Raw genomic sequence first — 6,000 nt, 5'->3', positions numbered from 1 at the left:
AAAGAATTAATTTGTCCAGAGCTATATACCTAAAATATGGAACGCTTCACGAATTTGCGTGTCATCCTTGCGCAGGGGCCATGCTAATCTTCTCTGTATCGTTCCAATTTTAGTATATGTGCTGCCGAAGCAAGCACATTCCAAAAGCAAAGTCCTAAGATATATATACCCCACCATGTGCCTCAAGATTGATCTTAGGGAGAGTAAAAGATGGAAGTTAAATTCAGATGGGGTTTCAAAGACTGGAGAACACTTTACAATAAACAAGATAGAGCTACTTACTGGCAAAAAATTCAATATCCCATTAAGGAAAGGCCACCAATTTCTATACGTACCACAGTCAAATTAATTATGCAAATTAGCATGTGGAGGTTCATTTCTTTTGGAACCATAGGCTGTACAAGATTAAAATTGCTCCTAAGTACAGAACAAGTGAAGTAGGAATGGAAAGTGGCAAAATAGTTTTCTAAGACTTAATAGAAGTACTGAGACAACCTGCACAATTTAGACAAGAATTGAATTTGAAAATGATATGTCATGTCGAACTGATTTTGTCATAAAAAAGTTGGTCGATTTATTCTTTGCTTGCAAAATTTCTTGACTTTTTATCTGCAGGTATCTTAAGTGGAATCGAATTAATTTGTCCAAAGCTATATACCTAAAATATGGAACGCTTCACGAATTTGCGTGTCATCCTTGCGCAGGGGCCATGCTAATCTTCTCTGTATCGTTCCAATTTTAGTATATGTGCTGCCGAAGCAAGCACATTCCAAAAGCAAAGTCCTAAGAGTGATATACCCCACCATGTGCCTCAAGATTGATCTTAGGGAGAGTGAAAGTTGGAAGTTAAATTTAAATAGGGTTTTATAAACTGGAGAACATTAACAAGATAGAGCTGCTAACTGGCAAAAAAATTCAATATCCCATTAAGGAATAGCCATCGATTTCCATACATACCACAGTGAAACAAATTATGAAAATTGGCATGTAGAGGTTCATTTCTTCAAAACCATAGACTGTACTAGGCTAAAATTGCTTCTTTGCATTCTTTGGCTAGGATGGCACTTGACAAAAATGGGTGCTCTTTGCCAGGCACCCCTGTGCATCTAAGCAGCCAGGTTTCCAGACATCAGCAAAATCTCCAGCCAAAAAAACATTTACTGCCCATTAAATAACCATTCTTTTTTATAACTTTATAGTTTATAGCATTTAGTTTAGGGAGACTAAAGAATTTTACTTCTAAATGTTTTTAGTTTATAATACTAATCATATGCTAATCACCATTTATGTAATCGGTTAATGTCAAATAAGTGGGCAAAAAGGTCAAAAATGACATAGTTTACACTTAAAATGTATTTGTTGCTAAACAAATTTGGATATATGCAAATTATGTAACTGCTAAACTTTAAGATTGTAAATTAAGTATTGTGTGCACTATCTTTTGGCTCAATTAACAATAAAAGTAAAAAATACAGATGAAAAGCATATGGTAAGTATTGTAAATTAATAATATATATATATTTTGAAGCCACAACTTGGTCTCCCTAATTGTATTGGTATATGATTTAAACTAGCCCTAACATTTTATTTTTATTTTTGTACATTCTGTTAGAGGTGCTTATGTGTTGTGAATGGCTCCTTGGTTTGACATCTAATACATTATGTGTTCAGCTCTTATTTTTGTGGAGCAGAGTTAAAAAAAGAATTTTTAGAAGTCTAGTATATCCATGGGTGTTTGGGGAGTTTCTTGATGGAACATTATGTGTAGAGGGAGAAGCTAGGCATTTGTTCTTTGTGGAAAGGGTCTTAAATCTCATGCATTAAGCAAATTAGGTGATTGCAGCATGCACCATGGGCTTCAATAATTATATATTAGCAGATTTGATTTGCTGGAGATTGTGGTTTTGTACTGTACAATTGTCTAGAGTTATGAATAGTTATTGGATAAAGAAAGATACATTTTTCCACTGTACCAAGCAGAACCTATTGGGTGCAGCAGTGCATATTCATGCCTTCAGACCTGGAGTGACTTGGAGAGGGCACCTGTCCCTTACGTTTCCGCTTCGACCAATAGATACACCCCTGCAAGTTCAATAAGAATTGAAGGTGGCTAAATAATTTTCTAAGTTTAAATATAACTGAGGCAGTCTGCACAATTCACACAATGATAAGTCATGTCTAACTGATGACATCATACAAGAGTTGGTCGATTTGTTCTTTGCTTGCAAAACTTCTTACCTTTTTATCTGCAGGTATCATTAAGTGGAAAAGAATTAATTTGTCCAGAGCTATATACCTAAAATATGGAACGCTTCACGAATTTGCGTGTCATCCTTGCGCAGGGGCCATGCTAATCTTCTCTGTATCGTTCCAATTTTAGTATATGTGCTGCCGAAGCAAGCACATTCCAAAAGCAAAGTCCTAAGATATATATACCCCACCATGTGCCTCAGGATTGATCTTAGGGAGAGTAAAAGATGGAAGTTAAATTCAGATGGGGTTTCAAAGACTGGAGAACACTTTACAATAAACAAGATAGAGCTACTTACTGGCAAAAAATTCAATATCCCATTAAGGAAAGGCCACCAATTTCTATACGTACCACAGTCAAATTAATTATGCAAATTAGCATGTGGAGGTTCATTTCTTTTGGAACCATAGGCTGTACAAGATTAAAATTGCTCCTAAGTACAGAACAAGTGAAGTAGGAATGGAAAATGGCAAAATAGTTTTCTAAGACTTAATAGAAGTACTGAGACAACCTGCACAATTTAGACAAGAATTGAATTTGAAAATGATATGTCATGTCGAACTGATTTTGTCATAAAAAAGTTGGTCGATTTGTTCTTTGCTTGCAAAATTTCTTGACTTTTTATCTGCAGGTATCTTAAGTGGAATCGAATTAATTTGTCCAGAGCTATATACCTAAAATATGGAACGCTTCACGAATTTGCGTGTCATCCTTGTGCAGGGGCCATGCTAATCTTCTCTGTATCGTTCCAATTTTAGTATATGTGCTGCCGAAGCAAGCACATTCCAAAAGCAAAGTCCTAAGAGTTATATACCCCACCATGTGCCTCAAGATTGATCTTAGGGAGAGTGAAAGTTGGAAGTTAAATTTAAATAGGGTTTTATAAACTGGAGAACATTAACAAGATAGAGCTGCTAACTGGCAAAAAAATTCAATATCCCATTAAGGAATAGCCATCGATTTCCATACATACCACAGTGAAACAAATTATGAAAATTGGCATGTAGAGGTTCATTTCTTCAAAACCATAGACCGTACTAGGCTAAAATTGCTTCTTTGCATTCTTTGGCTAGGATGGCATTTGACAAAAATGGGTGCTCTTTGCCAGGCACCCCTGTGCATCTAAGCAGCCAGGTTTCCAGACATCAGCAAAATCTCCAGCCAAAAAAACATTTACTGCCCATTAAATAACCATTCTTTTTTATAACTTTATAGTTTATAGCATTTAGTTTAGGGAGACTAAAGAATTTTACTTCTAAATGTTTTTAGTTTATAATACTAATCATATGCTAATCACCATTTATGTAATCGGTTAATGTCAAATAAGTGGGCAAAAAGGTCAAAAATGACATAGTTTACACTTAAAATGTATTTGTTGCTAAACAAATTTGGATATATGCAAATTATGTAACTGCTAAACTTTAAGATTGTAAATTAAGTATTGTGTGCACTATCTTTTGGCTCAATTAACAATAAAAGTAAAAAATACAGATGAAAAGCATATGGTAAGTATTGTAAATTAATAATATATATATATTTTGAAGCCACAACTTGGTCTCCCTAATTGTATTGGTATATGATTTAAACTAGCCCTAACATTTTATTTTTATTTTTGTACATTCTGTTAGAGGTGCTTATGTGTTGTGAATGGCTCCTTGGTTTGACATCTAATACATTATGTGTTCAGCTCTTATTTTTGTGGAGCAGAGTTAAAAAAAGAATTTTTAGAAGTCTAGTATATCCATGGGTGTTTGGGGAGTTTCTTGATGGAACATTATGTGTAGAGGGAGAAGCTAGGCATTTGTTCTTTGTGGAAAGGGTCTTAAATCTCATGCATTAAGCAAATTAGGTGATTGCAGCATGCACCATGGGCTTCAATAATTATATATTAGCAGATTTGATTTGCTGGAGATTGTGGTTTTGTACTGTACAATTGTCTAGAGTTATGAATAGTTATTGGATAAAGAAAGATACATTTTTCCACTGTACCAAGCAGAACCTATTGGGTGCAGCAGTGCATATTCATGCCTTCAGACCTGGAGTGACTTGGAGGGGGCACCTGTCCCTTACGTTTCCGCTTCGACCAATAGATACACCCCTGCAAGTTCAATAAGAATTGAAGGTGGCTAAATAATTTTCTAAGTTTAAATATAACTGAGGCAGTCTGCACAATTCACACAATGATAAGTCATGTCTAACTGATGACATCATACAAGAGTTGGTCGATTTGTTCTTTGCTTGCAAAACTTCTTACCTTTTTATCTGCAGGTATCATTAAGTGGAAAAGAATTAATTTGTCCAGAGCTATATACCTAAAATATGGAACGCTTCACGAATTTGCGTGTCATCCTTGCGCAGGGGCCATGCTAATCTTCTCTGTATCGTTCCAATTTTAGTATATGTGCTGCCGAAGCAAGCACATTCCAAAAGCAAAGTCCTAAGATATATATACCCCACCATGTGCCTCAGGATTGATCTTAGGGAGAGTAAAAGATGGAAGTTAAATTCAGATGGGGTTTCAAAGACTGGAGAACACTTTACAATAAACAAGATAGAGCTACTTACTGGCAAAAAATTCAATATCCCATTAAGGAAAGGCCACCAATTTCTATACGTACCACAGTCAAATTAATTATGCAAATTAGCATGTGGAGGTTCATTTCTTTTGGAACCATAGGCTGTACAAGATTAAAATTGCTCCTAAGTACAGAACAAGTGAAGTAGGAATGGAAAATGGCAAAATAGTTTTCTAAGACTTAATAGAAGTACTGAGACAACCTGCACAATTTAGACAAGAATTGAATTTGAAAATGATATGTCATGTCGAACTGATTTTGTCATAAAAAAGTTGGTCGATTTGTTCTTTGCTTGCAAAATTTCTTGACTTTTTATCTGCAGGTATCTTAAGTGGAATCGAATTAATTTGTCCAGAGCTATATACCTAAAATATGGAACGCTTCACGAATTTGCGTGTCATCCTTGTGCAGGGGCCATGCTAATCTTCTCTGTATCGTTCCAATTTTAGTATATGTGCTGCCGAAGCAAGCACATTCCAAAAGCAAAGTCCTAAGAGTTATATACCCCACCATGTGCCTCAAGATTGATCTTAGGGAGAGTGAAAGTTGGAAGTTAAATTTAAATAGGGTTTTATAAACTGGAGAACATTAACAAGATAGAGCTGCTAACTGGCAAAAAAATTCAATATCCCATTAAGGAATAGCCATCGATTTCCATACATACCACAGTGAAACAAATTATGAAAATTGGCATGTAGAGGTTCATTTCTTCAAAACCATAGACCGTACTAGGCTAAAATTGCTTCTTTGCATTCTTTGGCTAGGATGGCATTTGACAAAAATGGGTGCTCTTTGCCAGGCACCCCTGTGCATCTAAGCAGCCAGGTTTCCAGACATCAGCAAAATCTCCAGCCAAAAAAACATTTACTGCCCATTAAATAACCATTCTTTTTTATAACTTTATAGTTTATAGCATTTAGTTTAGGGAGACTAAAGAATTTTACTTCTAAATGTTTTTAGTTTATAATACTAATCATATGCTAATCACCATTTATGTAATCGGTTAATGTCAAATAAGTGGGCAAAAAGGTCAAAAATGACATAGTTTACACTTAAAATGTATTTGTTGCTAAACAAATTTGGATATATGCAAATTATGTAACTGCTAAACTTTAAGATTGTAAATTAAGTATTGTGTGCACTATCTTTTGGCTCAATTAACAATAAAAGTAA

At 35.0% G+C, this 6,000-nt stretch overlaps 6 non-coding genes across 6 annotated transcripts; all 6 read right to left on the bottom strand.

Moving 5' to 3' along the window:
- Nucleotides 1-30: 30 nt before the first annotated feature.
- Nucleotides 31-137, bottom strand: LOC148514346 (U6 spliceosomal RNA). The gene has a single exon (XR_015879845.1). It is a non-coding gene; the product is annotated as a U6 spliceosomal RNA (small nuclear RNA).
- Nucleotides 138-659: 522 nt separating this feature from the next.
- LOC148514345 (U6 spliceosomal RNA) lies at nucleotides 660-766 on the bottom strand. The gene has a single exon (XR_015879844.1). It is a non-coding gene; the product is annotated as a U6 spliceosomal RNA (small nuclear RNA).
- Nucleotides 767-2,297: 1,531 nt separating this feature from the next.
- On the bottom strand, nucleotides 2,298-2,404 carry LOC148514344 (U6 spliceosomal RNA). Its single transcript, XR_015879842.1, has one exon. It is a non-coding gene; the product is annotated as a U6 spliceosomal RNA (small nuclear RNA).
- A 522-nt stretch (nucleotides 2,405-2,926) lies between these two features.
- Nucleotides 2,927-3,033, bottom strand: LOC148514343 (U6 spliceosomal RNA). Its single transcript, XR_015879550.1, has one exon. It is a non-coding gene; the product is annotated as a U6 spliceosomal RNA (small nuclear RNA).
- Nucleotides 3,034-4,564: 1,531 nt separating this feature from the next.
- Nucleotides 4,565-4,671, bottom strand: LOC148514342 (U6 spliceosomal RNA). The gene has a single exon (XR_015879841.1). It is a non-coding gene; the product is annotated as a U6 spliceosomal RNA (small nuclear RNA).
- Nucleotides 4,672-5,193: 522 nt separating this feature from the next.
- Nucleotides 5,194-5,300, bottom strand: LOC148514341 (U6 spliceosomal RNA). The gene has a single exon (XR_015879549.1). It is a non-coding gene; the product is annotated as a U6 spliceosomal RNA (small nuclear RNA).
- Nucleotides 5,301-6,000: the final 700 nt, after the last annotated feature.

This window comes from Taudactylus pleione, unplaced genomic scaffold (genome assembly GCF_031769625.1).
Source record: "Taudactylus pleione unplaced genomic scaffold, aTauple2 ptg000262l, whole genome shotgun sequence".
Lineage (NCBI taxonomy): Eukaryota > Metazoa > Chordata > Amphibia > Anura > Myobatrachidae > Taudactylus > Taudactylus pleione.
The sequence above is the reverse complement of the archived record's forward strand: the minus strand, read 5'-3'. Positions and strand labels throughout refer to the sequence as shown.